Genomic DNA, 21,063 nt, shown 5'->3' with positions numbered 1-21,063 from the left:
CGCTCTGGAGGGTCACAGGCTGCACTGCCGTTTTTGGGCTTCGACCTGCAAACTTTAGCATAGTGCCCCTTTTTACCGCACTGATTGCAAATTGCCGTTTTTGCTGGACACTGTTGCCATGGGTGCTTGGCCCCTCCGCAAAAATAGCATCGCTGGCCGCCTGGAGCTGCCGCCGCCGTCGGGTCGATATGGGAGCGCGAGCCCGTGGGGCGAGGAGGGATTTGTGCTTGCTCCTGCCACGTTGTCTCTGCGTGGTCTTCGGGGTACAGAGCCAAGCTTTTCGACGCTGCCTCCAGCATCTCAGCCATCTCCATCGCTTGGGTCAAGTTGAGGTTCCCTTTCTCTAAAAGCTTAAGCCGGATGTACGAGGACCCTACCCCTGCTACGAACGCATCTCGGGCGAGGTCGTACATATATTGCTCTGCCGACACATCTTTGCAGTCGCAGCCCCTGGTAAGCTGCAAGAGCTCATTGGCGTAGTCCTCCATGGTTTTGCCCGACTGCCGACGTCGTGTAGCGAGGAGGTAACGAGCGTGAAGCTCGTTGGGTGGTCTCGTGTATCGTTTCTTCAAGAGCTCGATGGCCCTCGGGTAAGTGGTGGCTGCACGAATCGCAAGATAGACCGTGTCGCTTACCCTCGCGTGGAGGACCTGGAGTTTGTCGTCGTCCGTAGTAACTGCTGCAGAGGCTGCCAGGTAGTCCTCGAAACACTTCAACCAGTGGTCGAAGGTATTAGAGGCACCGACCGCACGTGGGTCCAGCGTCAGCCGCTCTGGTTTCAGCATTTGCTCCATACTCTCTTTACTGTCGAGAGTTTTCTGTTTATCAATAAAATTGATGCGCGACAATCAAGCACGAGGTACAAGGCTTCAGCGATTGAAGGCTTTTATTGATAAACAATGGAACTATCTAACATGAGTACACCAATCCAGACTGGAGGGGTCCCGCCTGAGCAGAGGGTCTTATACCTCTCCCCAGGAGGCGGGGCCCGACCGGGATGTGCCATAACAACATCCACCACAGGTATATTAATCCCACAGTGTAAACACCCTAACCCAACAACATTATAACAACCCCCACAGTGGCAACACCCTAACCCAACAGTAACATTGGAATAACCCCACAGTGGTAACCAACGATGGTTCACCACAAACTTGTACTGACAACAATCCCACGCAGGCCCTATTCCCGCAACACACATATTTACCCTGCTGATCTCCCTGACACTAAGGAAAATTTAGCATGGCCAATCAACCAATCTGCACATATTTGGACTGTGGGAGGAAACCGAAGCACCTGGAGGAAACCCACACAGGGGAGAACGTGCAGACAGTCACCCAGCTCCCTGGCACTGTGCTAATCACTATGCCACCCTGTCGCCCCAAGATAATCAAAAGATAATGGGCTAAAAATTCCATTTGATGTATTACCAGGCACAGGGATTGTGATGTGACCTCGCACCAAGCCAATGTGTTGCAGGCAGCAAGCAAACTTCATTCTGCTTTCTCATCTCAATGAGTGTGGCATGCAGCCCAGTGTGAAATGTGCTGCTGACTGGATGTTCACTCTGCAGGACATCCAGCTGTGCGTGCGTGGTTAGCATGACTTATAACTTGACTCCACTTCTTAAAGACAGCCTGCTCCTCTTACAGAAGGGATGTATTCAAGCAACAGCAACTGGTGGAATGATGTGTTAAATGAATTGACGAAAGGAAGAATATCAATGGGGCACAAGCCATAGTGCGAGGGCTCCTGGTTTCTCTGATATGGAGTTGGAAGCCTGAGTCAAAAGGAGTGGAGATGTCATGTTTCCACAGCGGGCCAAGATTTTTGGAAAGGTATAAACTGCAAATGGAAGTGAGAGTCTGACGGCAAGAACTTGGCTGCAACGCTTCAGTGACCTGACACAGGTGGTCAAGTTCAGTGAATGCACCTGTCAACTACATCCCACAAATCACCAAACTCTCATGCTGCTCAATACATCACAGATCCATGACTCAGCTATAAGCAATCCAGACTCACACCTAACATCCAAATGCTTCACCACATCTCATAGTCTCAGCAATACTGCAAGCTTCACACGCATACATTGCACCTTCCATATACGTCCAGCTATTAGAAACATAGAAAAACTACAGCACTATACAGGCCCTTCAGCCCACAAAGTTGTACCGAACATGTCCCTACCTTAGCGATTACTAGGCTTACCTATAATCCTCTATCTTACAAAGTTCCATGTAGAGAACCATAGAACCATAGAAAATTACAGCTCAGAAACTTATCTAAAAGTCTCTTAAAAGACCCTATCGAATCCGTCTCCACCACCGTTGCTGGCAGCCCATTCCACACACCCACCACCCTCTGAGTGAAAAACTTACCCCTGACATCTCCTCTGTACCTACTCCCCAGCACCTTAAAGCTGTGTCCTCTTGTGGCAACCATTTCAGCCCTGGGAAGAAGCTGCTGACTATCCACTCGATCAATACCTCAACATCTTATACACTTCTATCAGGTCACCCCCTCATCCTTCATCACTCCAAGGAGAAAAGGCCGAGCTCACTCAACCTATCCTCATAAGGCATGCTCCCCAACCCAGGCAACATCCTTGTAAATCTCCTCTGCACGCTTTCTATGGCTTCCACATCCTTCCTGTAATGAGGCGACCAGAACTGAGCACAGTACTCCAAGTGGGGTCTGACCAGGGTCTTATATAGCTGCAACATTATCTCACGACTCCTAAACTCAATTTCTCGATTGATGAAGGCCAGTACACCATACGCCTTCTTAACCACAGCCTCAACCTGCACAGCTGCTTTGAGCGTCCTATGAACTCGGACCCCAAGATCCTTCTGATCTTCCACTCTGCCAAGAGTCCTACCATTAATATTATATTCCGCCATCCTATTTGACCTGCCAAAATGAACCACCTCACACTTATCTGGGTTGAACTCCATCTGCCACTTCTCCGCCCAGTTTTGCATCCTATCAATGTCTCGCTGCAACTTCTGACATCCCTCCACACTATCCACAACACCTCCAACCTTTGTGTCATCCGCAAACTTACCAACCCATCCCTCCATTTCCTCATCCAGGTCATTTATAAAAATCACAAAGCGTAAGGGTCCCAGAACAGATCCCTGGGGCACTCCACTGGTGACCGACCTCCATGCAGAATATGACCCATCTATAACCACTCTTTGCCTTCTGTGGGCAAGCCAGTTCTGGATCCACAAAGCAATGTCCCCTTGGATCCATTGCCCCCTCACTTTCTCAATAAGCCTTGCATGGGGCACCTTTTCAAATGCCTTGCTGAAGTCCATATATACTACGTCTACTGCTCTTCCTTCATCAATGTGTTTAGTCACATCCTCAAAAAATTCAATCAGGCTCATAAGGCATGATCTGCCTTTGACAAAGCCATGCTGGCTATTCTTAATCATATTATACCTCTCCAAATGTTCATAAATCTTGCCTCTCAGGATCTGCTCCATCAACTTACCAACCACTGAGGTTAGACTCACTGGTCTATAATTTCCAGGGCTATCTCTACTCCCTTTCTTGAATAAAGGAACAACATCCGCAATCCTCCAATCCTCTGGAACCTCTCCCATCTCCATTGATGATGCAAAGATCATTGCCAGAGGCTCAGCAATCTCCTCCCTCGTCTCCCACAGTAGCCTGGGGTACATCTCATCCGGTCCCAGCGACTTATCTAACTTGATGCTTTTCAAAAGCTCCAACACATCCTCTTTCTTAATATCTACATGCTCAAGCTTTTCAGACCGCTGCAAGTCTGCACTACAACCACCAAGATCCTTTTCCATAGTGAATACTGAAGTAAAATATTAATTAAGTACCTCTGCTATTTCTTCCGGTTCCATACAAACGTTCCCACCGTCACACTTGATAGGTCCTATTCTTTCACGTCTTATCCTCTTGCTCTTCACATACTTGTAGAAAACCTTGGGGTTTTTCTTAATCCTGCCTGCCAAGGCCTTCTCATGACCCTTTCTGGCGCTCCTAATTTCCTTCTTAAGATCCTTCCTATTAACCGTATACTCTTCAAGATCTCTAACATTACCTCGCTCCCTGAACCTTTTGTAAGCTTTTCTTTTCTTCTTGACTAGATTCATTGCAGCCTTTGTACACCACGGTTCCTGTAACCTACCATAACTTCCCTGTCTCATTGGAACATTGCTATGCAGAACTCCAGACAAATATTCCCTGAAAATTTGCCACATTTCTTCCGTACATTTCCCTGAGAAAACCTCTTTCCAATTTAAGCCTCCAATTTCCTGCCTGATAGCCTCATAATTCCCCTTACTCCAATTAAACACTTTTCTAACTTGTCTGATCCTATCTCTCTCCAATGCTATTGTAAAGGAGATAGAATTATGATCACTATCTCCAAAATGCTCTTCCACTGAGAGATCTGACACCTACCCAGTTTCATTTCCCAATACCAAATCAAGTACAGCCTCTCCTCTTGTAGATTAATGAACATGGTGCAACACATGTGGGGTGGCATGGTGGCACAATGGTTAGCACTACTGCCTCATAGCTCCAGGGATCTTGGTTCGATTCCCGGCTTGGATCACTGTTTGTGTGGAGTTTGCATGTTCTCCTCGTATCTGCGTGAGTTTTCTCCGGGTGCTCCAGTTTCCTCCCACAGTCCAAAGATGTGCGGGTTAGGTGCATTGGCCATCCCAAAATCCACTTAGTGTCCCAGGATGTGTGGGTTAGAGGGATTAGCAGGGTAAATTTATGGATTATGGGCGTAAGTCCTCGGTGGGATTGTTGCTGGTGCAGACTTGATGGGCTGAATGGCCTCCTTCAGCGCTGTAAGGTTTCTAGGTGAATCATAGAAACCTTACACCGCTTTCCTCTCTCTTGCAGGACAAGGTCACAGGTAACAGGAAGGAACAACAGAAAACCAACAGAGGATAGATCTGCATCTTCAGATCACCTTGGGAGAGATGTGCCCTTCATTATTGCACTGGCAGTGGTTGAGGCTGTTGCATCTGACACCATTGAGAACATTCAGGATGAGGGCATGCCTTATGCCCCTTCCCAAATCTCATTTGCCCTCATCCTATTACCTAGCATGAAGTACAAGCTGCAGCTGATGTGACACCATGCAGCCCTTGCTTTGCCCACACTTCCCATCCTACTCCCATTCCCTCACCTCAACCCTCCCCTTCCATTTTTATTAGCTTTCAGCTACCCCAAGAACCAGCCAGTGCAGCCAAAGGCTAAAGGGAATGCACAATAGCTAACATCTGATAAAGAAGCATTGTCACTTAACCTGGCACTCACAGTCTGCAGCCCACATACTGGCACTCCTTGCACTTTACAGGGTATTATAAAGGCAGAATCCACATGTGGTGAGTCAACAAGCATGAACAAGAACCAGGAAGACTCAGGGAAAAGCCATTTCAATTACTGGCTCACTAGATTGGGATTGTAGGCCAATTCTTCTACAATGGATTCAGAAGAAGACTTTGGGCAACATACCAGACAACAATAATGGTTATGTACACAGAACTGCTTGGTGCATGGACAGATCTTTCACATTGACAGGGCATTTGGAAGAATATGACTGCAATTTGGCACAGGACTTTGTGCAGAGTTTTGTCCTCAACCTTTCAAACATGAAAGTGGTGTCCAACTCCAAGAGAACAGCTTCAGACCCAGTTATGAAGTAACACCTCATGGCCGATGGCACAACTTCCATTGCAGAGCAGACTAAAGTCACCCAAAGTCTTGAGTGAGGGAAGCTCACACTTAAGTCATGAGATCAATGCTTGTTGTTGTGGAAGTCCAGCTTGGTGCCATGGAGCTTCAGATTGCTTTCACCATGGCTGCTGTGTTCAAGGGAGCATGTCAGCTGTCACAAGACTGTGCAATATTGTTCATGTAGATTACTTGGATTGCTGAGGCAGCACCTCAGGGTGTGGTATTGGCTCCATATGGTATGAATCTGCCATCCTCTGCCTGGAAGACAACATTCATGTTTCCACCACTATCACTTTTCTAGTTCCCTTGCTGAGGTCACTGATGTGGTATTGTCTGATGCCAGCTCTGTAAGACCCAGAACTGCTCAAGGTCATATTTAAAGGCCATCAGCATCCTCCCCACTGAAAGCCAAAAGCCTCCCTGCCAGCTGATGTGTAGTGGTATTGGACCAGGTAAAGGCAACTGCAGGACAGGCACTGAGGGAATGCACATGGGCGATCAGTTCAGTTTTGTATTTTGTTATGACCATGGTTGATGTCATTGCTGAGCAAGTCAGACCTCATGGTGAAGACTGTCTCATTCATCATCATCCTCTTTTTTATTGTGAAAATGAGGAGGATAAGTTGCTGACCTCAAAAGCATAGAACTCCAGTAATTTTAAAAATCAAAAGATTTTTAAAAAAGAATGAAGAAAAGCTTAAGCACTCAAGGTAAATGTTACATGAAACAGAACAGCCCCTTAAAAACAAAACACGTTTATTCTAAAGTACACAATTAAACTACCTTTTTGGCAACAACCCCTTATAGATCCTTAACCACAAAAATATCACCCAAAGCAAGGAATTGTCATCACTTTATTGAAGGTGCACCTTAGGACTTCTCAAACATTTCCACTCTGGTGTGAAGTTCCAAAAGGAGGTTCAGAAACAAACTGTTTCTGAAAACAAATAGTCTCCTGCTTAAACCAAAAGAGAGAATGCTTGAAAATCTCAGCCGGTTTGGCAGCATCTGTAAGGAGAGAAACAAAACTGACGTTTCGAGTCCAGATGACCCCAAAGGGATCAAACAGCAGCTCTTTTCTCTCTTTTCTCTCCTTACTGATGCTGCCAAGACCCGCTGATATTTTACAGCATTTTGTCTTTTGGTTTCAGATTCCAGCATCTGCAGTAAATTGCTTGTATCCAGTCTCCTGGCTTAACACTGGGTGGCTGCCTCCAGTTCAAGATTTTCACAGCTTTTCTGCAACTTCCATCAAATAGAACTAGTCTTCAGGACTTTCCCCCACTGCAACTCCACTCAGTTAAGTATCCTTTCCCTGATGTATCTCTTTGTCCTTTCATCTCAGATTCTTCTTTGGACTCAGTGGACCTTATTTCACCATTTTGGTTCTAAGTGCTGGGTGGACTTGAAACTGGGAGTGTTTCAGATCCGACTTTTAGACCCGTTCTCAGGCGCCCCCATACACACTCTGTCTGAAAAAATATCAGCGATTCCAAATCGCGCTGCAGAAGCCTGTGGGCGGGGCTTAACGCATCCGAAACCCTGCAGCTCCGATCGGTGCCTCTAACTGCGCATGCACAGAAAAAAAAAGATAGAATGCTGCTCCTCTGCCACATCCCCCCTGGGCCAACTAATGCCTCCCCCTGGCCCCCACAGACATTGCCCCACCCCCACAACATTACTGATCCCCTTATCCCCCCACCGCCCCCCACCACCCAGACCTATCGTGAGTCCCTCCCCCCCTTCTCCCCTCCACCGATTTCAAGTACAGTGGCAGCGGATTCCCTTCCCCCCGCCCCCCCCCCCCCCCCCGCCCCACTGATCACAGGCAGAGTCTCAGCAGACCCCCTTTACCTCCACGATCTCAAGCAGAGTAGCAGCAGTCTCCCCTTCCCCCCGACAGATCTCAGGCAGAGTGGCAGCGGACGCCCCTTCCCCCCTCCCCCCACCGTTGTTAAGCAGAGAGCTGTTGTATGCTAGGCACCTATCTCCTCACTAACTGGAGTGCCCGAATTGGACTTCTATGGAGCATGTCTGTTTCGTACTGATTCAGGATGGGCGAATGTGGTGATAAAGGAGGAATGGCCAGTAAAGTTGGGCATGCAGCCACTTAAGTCAATTTAAATGCATGCAAATGCATTGAAATGGCTGTTGCGCCAGTTTCGGGCACAGTCACGATCGCAGCCATTTTCGGGCCTTGGTAAAGGGGGAACAGGGATAGAGGCAGGCGTTACTCACCTCACGCTCGACTTTACCAAGTTTTCGCTCCCGAAAACGGGCGCAACGCGATGGTAAAATCGAGCCCTGCGTCTCCAAATGTAAAAATCTTTCACGTTCTCTATTTTGTCTCTACTTTCAGTTCAATAAAATGTAATGGATCTTCCCCCCTGTCAACTCATGAACCCCCTGTAAGGTGCAAATGTTCCTTTTGAAATTCAACGGCTGAAAAACAAACTTCTCCACTTACCTCACAACATGAATTTCAGATCCAACCAATTTACTTGGAACGCAAATCCACTACAATCTCTCATTACAAATCTACAAACCTAACGGCCGTGATTCACCCAAAACAAACCGGCAGCATAGTACTGAGTGGGCCACTGCGCATGCCCTGATCTGTTAGTGCTAAGATCAGCATATGCGCACTGGCCACCCCATCGCCAGCCTCCCCTGATCCCCAATTGATCTTGCACAACTAGATCGCTGTTGCCCCACAACTCCCCGATTGCTGGCCTTCCAGATCCCCAATCCCCTGATTGCTGGCCTACTGGACCTCCCCAGGCCAGCCCCGATCTCCCTCCACCCACCTGCTGCCAACATCTATCTCCACCCCCACCTCGGCCAGCTCCAAACCCCTCCCCCCCATGGCCAGCCCCGACAACCTCCCCACCCCTGAAGGCCAGCCTGGATCTCCTCCTCCCTCATTGCTGATAACCTGTTCAGCACGAAGAGGCCCCAGATGCCTCCTCCCTTCCTCCTTCTCTTCCTCTTTCTCAATTCCTCCTCCTCTTCCATTTCTGACTGAGGCCCACGGCAAAACTCCGGGGACAAGACTTATACCTTCACAGCAGAGAGATTGTGGAGGAGACAGCAAACCAACATGAATTTAGAAGCATGTTCCTGTCATGTGCAATGATGGACACCAGGAATGAGAAAAATTAGAATTAAATTTTAATCACAATGAACAGCAAAAGTAACCAAGTGACTAAACCCTGAAAATAAATCCAGATCTTCTTGCACCACCCCTCTTCCCAATATATTTATATCCATTGTTAAAAGATATCTACTAATTTTGAATGCTTTCTGAGTTTTAGTCAGTTTAAACACATTCAATTAAACAGATAAATAATGGAATCATCACTGATAACTGACTGTAGCTGTCTGAGAATAATAAATCATTTCATTACAAATAGACCATGAAGGAATATACGCTTTTTAAAAATAACTGTAGTTTTACTATAAGTATATGAATAAATAAATGATTTAATTCAAAGATCATAAGAAGATAATACAGCATTCTGTCATTTGTAATTGCGCCTTTTTCAGCTTTTTAAAAATCAAACTGCATATATATTTTCCAGAATTATTCAAATGAAGCTAACAAAGTTTAAGGGCTTGAATTTACATTCCCCCATCAGTGAGTTTGAAGGTAGTGCGGCGCTTGTAAACTCAAACACATAGCCTGCCCATCGCTTACCCACCTGCCCATTATCTGTCTCAAGTTTTAGAAACTAGAAGCAGGAGTAGGCTATTCAGCCCTTCAAGCCTGCTCCCTCATTCATACTGGTCATGGCTGATCATCAAATTCAATATCCTGGTCCCACTTTCCCCCCATATTGCTTGATTCTGTTAGCCCCAAGAGCTATATCTAATTTCTTCTTGAAATCACACAACGTTTTGGCCTCGAGTACTTTCCGTGGTAGTGAATTTGACAGATTCACCACTCTCTGGGTGAAGAAATTTCTCCTCAGTTCTGAAAGGTCAAAAGATCTGGATATCCTCAAACTATGATCCTCTAGTGGTCTCCCTTTTGTGGTGGTTGATGTCACCATTGGCTGCAGCCTTTGGTCTAATTGAGGCCAATTAATGGCCACTTGAGGGCCTCATCCTGATACACCACTATATTAAACATGGAAGTGTTAGGTGTGTGCCATGTAGGAAGCACGGCAGCCTTAGCTGCATGGGCTTGTGTGGGGAAAAGAGGGAAACCTCCATTTGTTGGTCCCCTGTGACCACAGGAGTAGTTTGGATGCTACTCCTGTGGTCACAGGGGACCAACTCTCCCTCCCCACAAAAAAGGCTAGGCTTCCCAATTTAATCCCCCCCGCTGGCCTCACAGATATAGCCCCTCACCCATCTCACCTCTCCCCCTGAGACATGCCAGCCTGGTCCTGGCGATACCCTAGACTCATCTGAAATCCAGACTCCTTTTTGTCAGACCTACCTATAATCCCAGCAGTGGTCATTGTCCCCACATGGCATTGCTGGATTAAAGAGCAGATGATCATTAGATTGGCCATCTCTAAGGCACTCTTCCTCCTGAGTTCAGGGTAAAATCCACCCCTCGTGGAGTGTGAGTTTGAGTTAATAATGTGAAGGATGGACAAAACATCAAAGTTCATAGAATCCCTACAGTGCAGAAGGAGGCCATTCATCCCATCAACCTGCACCAACAACAGTCCCACCCAGGCCCTATCCCCATAACCTCATGTATTTACCCTGCTAATCTCCCTAACATGAAGGGGTAATTTAGCATGGCCAATCCATCTAGCCGGTACATCTTTGGAGTGTGGGAGGAAATCCATGCTGACAGAGGGAGAATGTGCAAACTCCACACGGTCACCCAAGGCCGGAATTGAACCTGGGTACCTGGCGGTATGCGGCAGCAGTGCTAACCACTGTGCCACCGTGCCACACACAGTTTCTCCACAGTTGAAGAGCTTCTCTACAGTTGTAGAGTTATGTGGTAGCATTGAAGCACAGCTGATACAATGAACTCCAGACTGCTCCTGGACGGGTTCTGAAACGTTGTGAGATATCCTCAGGCTGTAAAAAGTGCTGTGCAAATCCAAATGATTTCTTCTTTCTTTCATATTAAACATGGCTACTCTGAAAGGCCTAATCAAGTATTTCTTACAGTATTCCATTCAGAAATCAGTTTTGACAGAATATTCTTTTAAAATTCAGGCGGACTGAAATCTCATGAATCAAGCTAAGTACAATCATACAAGCAATGCTACTGCAAAATGGATACCTAATGGATAACAAACTCAGTAATATTATAAATGATACAGCATTATCGGATGTTATTTCTACCAATCCTCTAACTTGCTGTCCAAAGTCATTATCATATCGATATGCTAACTTGGTATTCTATATTCTATTGGTATTGAGTTCTGATGTCTTCAAGCTTTATCCCGATGTATAACTCTTCTCATATGCCTAGTCTTGCTAAATAAACCCAATCCTTTATGAGTGATTTGTGCCTTGAGCCTTAGACAATGATTAAACATGACACCCTCCACACCCCTCCACTGTGAACCCCAACCTCGTGACCTCCCTTCTGCCCTCACACTGCGATGGTGAAAGAGCAGGTCACCACAACCTCTTCCACAGCTAGTAAGGAAGCTGGGCTTATGGGCAATGGCAGATGACTCAGTGCCTTGGCATTAGCTATCTGGGTCCCTTGGTGGTGCTCTAGAAGGTATTCATAAGCCGCTGGTAACAAGGTACAAGATTGTATCTGGATGGAGACAATTGGGGGTTTTGCCCTGTCTTCTTTAAAAAGTCCCAGCAATGGCTTATGATGGGTTACAATGATGAAGTGTCTACCATAGACGTATTGATGGAGTTTTTTAACACCAAAGACAGTTGCCAACCCCTCTTTCTTGATCTGGGAATACTCTGCTCAGTATCCGAGAGGATCCTAGATATGTACACAATCGGCTTCTCTATTCCATTTTTCCAGTGATGTGCCAGTACTCCACCAACTCCGTAAGTGGAAGCATCATATGTCAGAATAAGATCCTTTTTCGGGTTAAAATGAGCCAATAAATTTGAGGAGAAAATTTCCTGTTTAAAGTTGTTGATAGCTTCCAGTTTTGGCACCCCCCCCCCCCCCCACCCCACCACCCCCTCCACCCCCCCGAGACCACCTTTGATGTTTCTATCGTAGGAATAAAGAAGACAAATTCGGAATAAACTTCCCATAATAATTCACGACTCCCAAATGGATTTCAATTCCATGGGGTTCCTTGGAGTTGGCGCCGTCTTAATGACCTTATCATTACCTTGCCCTCCACTTGATGAAGGCCCTTGCCATCCATTTGATAGCCCAAATAGGTCAGAGCAGTTACTTGGAAGATACATTTTTCCTTTTCAGGCGTACCCTGATCTCAGAGGATCACCAGGTTAGCTAGGTGTTCGTGTTCCTAAATTCCTTTGACCCAAGACATCATGAAGTACACCGCTTCCTGAGGTAACCCTTGGAGTTTGTAATCCATTACCCACTGAAAAATGGTGCATGCAGACGAAATCCCGAAGGGCAGGTGAGTGTACTTGTATAGGTCTTTGTGCGTAGTATATACTTCAAGTTGGAGATACGCATGGCTCATGACCAAATTAGAAAATATTTGGTCCCTAGTTAATCTGACATACAGGACTTCCATCTGGAACATGGGGTCAAGTTTAGAAACCTTATTGGCAGTAAGCTTAGTCTCCACAAAGTCGAACCAACTTATCCGTCTTAAGGATAGGAACAGCAGGGATGGCTCACTCTGAGAATTGTATGGATCTTATTATCCCCAGCTTTTCCAGGCATCCTGTTCTGACTCTATTTTTTCCATTAGGGAGTATGGAACTGGTGTCGCTGTAAAATATCTAAGTGCGTAACATAGGGTTTGATGTAGATCTTAGGTTTAGCTCCCCTTATTTTCACAAGCCCTTCCTGGAAAACTTTGGGGTACTTATTGATGACTTTGTACAGTCCCCCAGTGCCCAGCCTGAAGATCTCCAGCCAGTTCAGTCTGTTGTATTGGAGCCAATCTCTCCCCAAGGCTAGGTCCTTGTCCCCATACAATGATGAGTGGCAGTCGAACCGACTGCTGCGTGTAAGTCACCAGGGTTGCCATGGTCACCTTTATCTGCAATGGATCCCCTTTGTAGATGGCCAGCCTGGTCTTTGTGTTTTCTAGGTTCAGAAGCTGAATGCCAGCCTGGAGGTGATTGTAAATCTGCTTCCCAATAGCAGAAACCGCAGCCATGGTATCCACTTCCATATTTAATGGGTGGCTATTTACTAACAACTCCACCATTATGAGGGCGACACTTGTTGTGGAGATGTGATTCAAATGCATTTTCCCAGTTCCTGGTAGTGGGCATACCTGCAAGATATGGTCCAGTACTTGCCTCAGCCTCTTTACAAAATAGCACATGTTTTGACCATCCTTATATTTTTACTTGTGGTCTCGTGCAGCATTTGTAATAGTCCAATGTTTGGTATCTAAACCTTCTGGAATATGCTCCCTTGGAATCTGAAGGCTGTCCCTGCCCTTACTTGACTGACTCCTGATGTGACTTGGGCTCCACCGCTGTAAGGGATTCTATGATATTTTACCGATACCAACGTATCAGTTGCGGGATGGGCATTGCATAAGGCCCCACCCCCCAGTTGGACGACACTGCTGTCTGATGTCCCCTGTGGTTCCTGAGCTCCTTTCTCTGCAATCTCCAATGATATAGCTATCTCAGTGGCTGCTTTAGGTCCAAATTGGGTGCTGCCAGTAATTTCTTTTTGACTGTCACATTGTTAATTCCACAGACGAGTCGATCTTACAACATCTCATTCAAGGGTGGCCCGAATTCACAGTGCTCTGCCAGTTTTCATAGCCTGGTCAGAAATTATGTGACAGATTCCCCGGTGGTTCACCCTGCCATGTTAAAGCGGTATTGCTGGAGTATTGTGGAAGGTTTCGGGTCATAATAGCTTTTAACCAATTCCATCAATTCATTAAAGGTTTTGGAGTCAGGGGCACCCGGGTATGTCAGGCTTTTTATTACATTGAAGTTAGGGGTGCTGAATGCCATCAACAGGATCACTTTTTGCTTCTTGTTCCCCTCTATGTTGTTATCTCAAAAAATTAACACATGTGCTCTGTGTATTGGGCCCAGTCTTCTGTGCTTGCACTGTAGGCTTCAAGTTTACCAAAGAGAGGCATTTTTCTTACTGGAGGATTAATTATCTCGACAGTCAAGATTTTCATAGGGAAGGAAAAAATACGTCTTACTCAGGCTTTCATCACCTTCACCCTTTATTTACAATGTATATATAGTACTGCTCATTGGCTACCGTGTACAGGTCAAGTTCCGAAGTCCTTTGACTGCCGCCCCGAGTCTAGCCAGCTGGTATTAAACCCTCCTGCTGCTTCTTCCCTCTTGAGCAAGCCTCCACTCACTTAGTGGGGGAGTTTGTACTCTATGAGACCCACAGGGAGATCAATTGACAATCCCCCGAGGCCATCATAATAGTATCCTTCATTGCGGTCAATGATGTATGTAAAACATTTGAATTCTTCCCTTATTGAATGGTGCCAGCACTCTTAGTAGCTCCAATCCTCATTCGATAACACATTGGCCAGAATTCTACTACCTTGCCTACCATGGAATCAGCGTGGGTGAGGATCCGACAATAGAAATCTCCATTGACCTCAGGCGGGGATTTCCGGTCTTGCCCAAGCAAGGCCATAATATCCCATCCATTTTTTATGGATCCATAAGAATGAGCTGATAGGTGCTCAATAGCGGCCTAGCTGACTAATACTAAAGATTAATTCCTGCAAGGTGACAACAGTTGTGTCCAGCTTAACTCTGTAACATTTCTGTAATATTTCTCCATTGTATTCTAATCATCCCTGTCACCTTTCTTGCTGGGCCTGACATAATTCCGGAAAATTTAAACATTTTCCTAAATCAGAGGCGACCTCTGACACACGGGCCTGTTATAGAAGGGAACTTTTGCCTTGTTAAATGATAGATATTGATCTGCCATTGTGAAACCAATCTGGATCTTTTAAAACTTCGGATTTTTTAATCGGAAGATTCTGTCATATGCATTGAATCCCAGGAGTACAATTATTAGTCCATAAAGACAGCTGGTTTTAAACCCTCCTGCTGCTTCTTCCCTATTGAGCAAGCCTCCACTCACCTATTGGGGGAGTTTGTACTCTACGAGACCCACAGGGAGATTAATTCATAAAGATAATTCATGCCCCTTGCATATACATAGGAGCATCAGACTTTTCACTGTTGCACCAATTTAATTGCACAGGGTTGGCTGCACTGTATTTCCACATCACTGCTGCAAATTTTACATGATACTGTTCTTGTTTGCTCTCCTGAGATCTTTTTGTCGAACTATTTCCCACAAAGGCAATATCTGCCTTGTATTGCAATTTTTCTTTGAGATTGCTTTTTTTTCCATTCCTTGTTACTACCCCACAGAAGTCTGTGACTGAAACAATGATGTAATTTAAATAAACTAGGCTTGCTTGGCAGGGGTTTGAGCACTTAGTTCCTGAGGTGTTTAAAAGTCACTAGAGACTTGACCGTGTCTGAATTTTACACTTGTAAACTGACAATGGCCAGTTGTAATATTGAAAGCAGTTTCTGCTAAGTTTCTGTTGCAACTCTCAATGTACTCCCTGGATAATCAATCTTGAAAACTAGCAGAATTCAGTGAGTGCATCCAGAAAATCATTGATTTATTGGACTGAGTGTGACTTTACTATGGCTGATGTTTCCAGAGTTAACACAAAATATTTCGCGTCATCGACCAGGATTTGTCTACCTGCGGTGAACCAACAGCACTCACCGCTGACGCCGAAGACAGGTTCCCCCCGAAGATCGAGTGATGACTGGGAAATGGTTTACCTCTTTCCCAGCATTACTTTCATTCCAGTGTCAGCGCAAGGGGATCTCTGATGACATCAGCAAGCAGGCAAAGCAGCAAATCACACTGGGCGGGATTTTCTGGCCCTTCCCGCTGACGGGATCTTCCAGAAGATTCTGCTCGCTGAAGAATTCTCTCGGACACCAAGCTAAGAAGTAAGATCAAGAAAATTGGAACATGGCCGTGCAGCCCGCGAGCATGACCTTACTTCCTGTCACTTGTCATGACAATTGCTCCCACTCTGACCTTTCTGTTCATGTCCTGCTAAGACATTCCGATGAAACTCAATGTAATCCTGAGGGTATGGACCTCATCTTCCAACTCAGTGCTCCACAGCCTTCAAGATTCAACCCTGAGTTCAACAATTTTAAATTATAAGCCATGTCTCCATTTTGTTTTGTTGATTTCCCTTTAATTCCAGTGATTTCAAAAGAGTTCCATCTTCAGGGACTTCAACTGTGTTCCCTGTGGAGGAGGATGGATTTCCATGCTTGACTGCCTGCATGCAGACATGGGAAGTTACTGACAGTTTTACAGTTTTAATGACGATGAATGCTGACAGTTTTTCTGTCACTACAATGACAAAATCTGGGCCTACATTCTGGCTGTTCCCATCATAGGTGATGCCCAAAGACTTGACGTATCCTGACATCTGTCTGACCATAGGAAAAAGATTCAAAATACTTTGAGGTCTAGAATTGTGTGAACATTTCGCACTGTTTCCTCGTACTGTATAGAGATGACACCTTTGAAGCAGCTGTATAATCTTTCGTTTGAGATTACTTATCATCACTTTCCTAAAATACTTCTTTTAATGTGATTGGAGACAGTTAGCTAAACTACAGACAAATAGCTGTATAAACATCTGATTGGTAAAGAGGCAATGATTATTACACTAAGTACCACCAGAAATCTAATATGGAAGTGATGGTTTCTGTGATTTTAGAACAATGGTGCCATCTTCACAAAGCAGTCGGATAGGGTCGAACAATAACCATTCCTATTAGCCTCAACATTACAGTTGACATTGGGGAAACGTCAAAAGATTATGTAAAAAATTAGCAAATTATTAAGAAAAGTATAATACATTTTCACGGCAATGCTCTCAAGGAAAATCTGCAATCATATGCTCCTGAGCCCAGGATGAAGGTTTACAGTTATAGTCCGCTGTCTGCAATCTCCTCACCCAAGAGTCAGTTCTAGGATTAATGAACTGACTTGGCTGCCTACAGTTTTACTCGAGGTGTTAACCCATTGAATGCAAAATAGCCTATTGCCTCCAGTAAAGCAGGTTAAGAATTCTCCCAGCACTGCCATCAACAGCGATTTCCAGGCCCCTCTGGTATTTTCAATTACAATATTTGGGAATTAGGGGAAAAATTCCAAAAGCTCTTCATTAGCTTGAAGTACATGAGAGGATTAGAAGGTCAATTAATTCAAATGGCTTTACCCAGTCTCACAGTGCACTGGACAGGATCTGTAATTGTTACAGACTAGCAGATAAAGCTAAGAAATTAATTCACTTCATCAGTGAAGATGCTATACGCACATTTCTTTGCTAGGAATTTCAGGACATGGTGTATGACTGAATAGATTCAGCAAATTTTTGGTTGGTCATATTGAACGCGTGTCTATCCGTTATAGTATTCTTTACTGGCATGCATAAGTGTTTGAACTTTTTTAGCAATATCTTCGGGTCTTCCTTCTCTTCCTCCATTTGAAAAACAAGAGACTAATTTCCTCAACCGCCTTGGGGCCGACTAAATTGAAGAGAGTGCACACTTGTACCTTCTTTGATTTTTCTGATATGCCAGCACCACAGTAGATACTTCACTTTTTTTAAAATTTTGTCCAGTTGTCTGCAACGTTTTTGTCGAACACGAGTGGGTCAATGCGACAAAGTCCCTGTTCCATTCTGCCAACTCCTGACACCATAGAGAAGTGTTGGATTGCAATAACTGGCAACCAGGGACTAGCAACAAAAAAGGCTTATTGATAAAACTGAGCAGCTCTTTCGTGCTTTGTGTCCGTCCGCCTACACCCAGGGGAGAACTCCTGTGCTGTTGACATATGACCCCTTTTGTACTAAAGTAATCCCAACATCCACGACGTCTATACCTCTCTAACATGCTAATGCCATCATTAATTATTAGAGCCACCCCGCCACCTGTTCTGAACTTCCTGTCCTCCCTAAATGTCAAATATCCTTCAATATTCAGGTTCCAATCTATGACATTCTGCAGCCATATCTCTGTAATGTCTATCAAATCATACTTATTAATTTCTATTTGCGCTATCAGATCATTTGTTTTGTTTCAAATGCTACATGCATACAGATACAGAGCCTTTAGTCATGACCTTTTATTATTTTTGTAGCATCCATTCTCATCTACTGATTTTAGATTTATATTCTTTGCCCCTTCCCATCATGGTCTGTTTATCATTTTCCATATTGGTACCAATGGGCCCTATTTTACCATTTGGAGTCTAAGGGCCGGATCCGGGCGTAATAGAGATCCGAGCCCGGAATCCTCTTTGCAGCGCGCCCATACGCTTTTTGCTGGCTCCAGTCCCATCCGTGTAGTGGGCGGGGCTTAGCACTGTCGGAACGATCGGAGCTCTGAACTGCGCATGCACAGTTCAAAAAAAAAAATGAAGCAGCGCGCCCGGGCGCGAAAGAAAAAAAGCAGCAGAGAGGGGGGGAGGATGTGGGGGGGGGGGGGAGGATGGACTTGGGAGAATCTTGCAAACTGAAAATAATGTAGCATCTTCTTTGTGCTGCCTAATTATCTATGGGAAAGGTAATTAAACTACAGTGTCCAAGTGAGCAATTAGTGACCTGTATAATACATTTGTGATCTGTAACTGGATTGTTGATGTCCTATGTTGAGCTTCTATAGGTATGTTAGGAGCAAAAGGACAGTGAGGGATAAAATTGGTCCTCTTGAAGACCAGAGTGGTAGACTGTGTATGGAACCAAAAGAGATGGGGGAGATACTAAATGGTTTTTTTGCATCCGTATTTACTGAGGAAACGGGCATGGGGTCTACGGAAATAGGGCAAACTGGTAGGGAGGTCATGGAACCTTTACAGATTAAAGGGGAGGAGGTGCTCGCTGTCTTGAGGCAAATCAGAGTGGATAAATCCCCAGGACCGGACAGGGTATTCCCACGGACCTTGAGGGAAGCTAGTGTTGAACTTGCAGGAGCCCTGGCAGACATATTTAAAATGTCAGTATTCACGGGGGAGGTGCCGGATGATTGGAGGGTGGCTCATGTTGTTCCGTTGTTTAAAAAAGGTTCCAAAAGAAATCCGGGAAATTATAGGCCAGTAAGTTTGACGTCGGTGGTGGGCAAGTTATTGGAAGGTGTGATAAGGGATAGGATCTACAAATATTTGGATAGACAGGGACTTATTAGGGAGAGTCAACATGGCTTTGTGCATGGTAGGTCATGTTTGACCAATCTATTAGAGTTTTTCGAGGAGGTTACCAGGAAAGTGGGTGAAGGGAAGGCGGTGGATGTTGTCTACCTGGATTTCAGCAAGGCCTTTGACAAGGTCCCTCATGGGAGGTTAGTTAGGAAGGTTCAGTCACTAGGTATACATGGGGAGGTAGTAAATTGGATTAGACACTGGCTCAATGGAAGAAGCCAGAGAGTGGTTGTGGAGGATTGCTTCTCTGAGTGGAGGCCTGTGACTAGTGGTGTGCCGCAGGGATCGGTGTTGGGTCCACTGTTGTTTGTCATCTATATCAATGATCTGGATGATAATGTGGTAAATTGGATCAGCAAGTTTGCTGATGATACAAAGATTGGAGATGTAGTGGACAGTGAGGAAGGTTTTCAAAGCTTGCAGAGGGATTTGGACCAACTAGAAAACTGGCTGAAAAATGGCAAATGGAATTTAACGCAGACAAGTGTGAGATATTGCACTTTGGAAGGACAAACCAAAGAAGAACATACAGGGTAAATGGTAGGACTCTGAAGAGTGCAGTTGAACAGAGGGATCTGGGAATACAGGTACAGAATTCCCTAAAAGTGATGTCACAGGTGGATAGGGTCGTAAAGAGTGCCTTTGGTACATTGGCCTTTATAAATCGGAGTATCGAGTATAAAAGTTGGAGTGTTATGGTAAGGTTATATAAGGCATTGGTGAAGCCGAATTTGGAGTATTGTGTACAGTTTTGGTCACCTAGTTACAGGAAGGATGTAAATAAGGTTGAAAGAGTGCAGAGAAGGTTCACAAGGATGTTGCCGGGACTTGAGACTTGAGTTACAGAGAGAGATTGAATAGGTTGGGACTTTATTCCCTGGAGCGTAGAAGATTGAAGGGAGATTTGATAGAGGTGTATAAGATTTTGATGGGTATAGATAGAGTGAATGCAAGCAGGCTTTTTCTGCTGAGGCTAGGGGAGAAAAAAACCAGAGGGCATGGGTTAAGGGTGAAAGGAGAAAAGTTTAAAGGGAATATTAGGGGGGGCTTCTTCACGCAGAGAGTGGTGGGAGTGTGGAATGAGCTGCCGGATAAAGTGGTAAATGCTTTTAACATTTAAGAAAAACTTGGATGGGTTCATGGATGAGAGGGGTGTGGAGGGATATGGTCCAAGTGCAGGTCAGTGGGACTAGGCAAAAAATGGTTCGGCACAGACAAGTAGGGCCAAAAGGCATGTTTCTGAGCTGTAATTTTCTATGGTTCTATGGTTTCTATGGTCCCTGCAGCCATGAGCCAGGTGCTCAAATGTTCAGAGTCATGTGGTGAACTTGGAAGAATTGTCCCCGTGGTGGAATTTGGTTGGAAATAAGATTCAAGGAGATGACTAAATCTGGGAAATCAACCATAGTGAAAAGACGTTCGTATTGGCAACTCTTCTCTCACATTCCATGGCAGATGTGCCCCTACTTATGAATGTGATTTGCATGGGCAACGTTGGATGCAGCTTATCTGCCTCTGGAGCAGCCTTGGATCCTTTCTTTCATCTTGTTTTCATCTGAACATTGCACAGAATTAGAGGAATTCCCTTTGGAAGATAATGTCAAAATTATAATCGCAGGAACTAAAAACCTGACAGTCAAAAATTTGGGAAAATATTTCAAAATATATATCCCCCCATCCATGTTTTGAAATAAGGTAGGTCAGAAGATTAGAAAAAATATAAAGAACATCAAAGAATGACAAAAAGTCTGATAAGAAAGGAAAAACAAGAGTACAAAAGAAAGCCAGCCAGTCATATCAAGGTGCTCAGTAAGAGTTTCTATAGATATTTAAATAAGATAAAAGTCAACAAAATGAACATTGGTCTGATAAAAAGTGCGTCTGGGGAATTGATAATGGAAAGCGGGAGGATGAATTACACAGGTATTTTGCATCTGTCTTCACTACAG

This window comes from Mustelus asterias, chromosome 7, assembly GCF_964213995.1.
Source record: "Mustelus asterias chromosome 7, sMusAst1.hap1.1, whole genome shotgun sequence".
In the NCBI taxonomy this organism is placed as follows: Eukaryota; Metazoa; Chordata; class Chondrichthyes; order Carcharhiniformes; family Triakidae; genus Mustelus; species Mustelus asterias.
Note: the sequence above shows the minus strand (reverse complement) of the source record.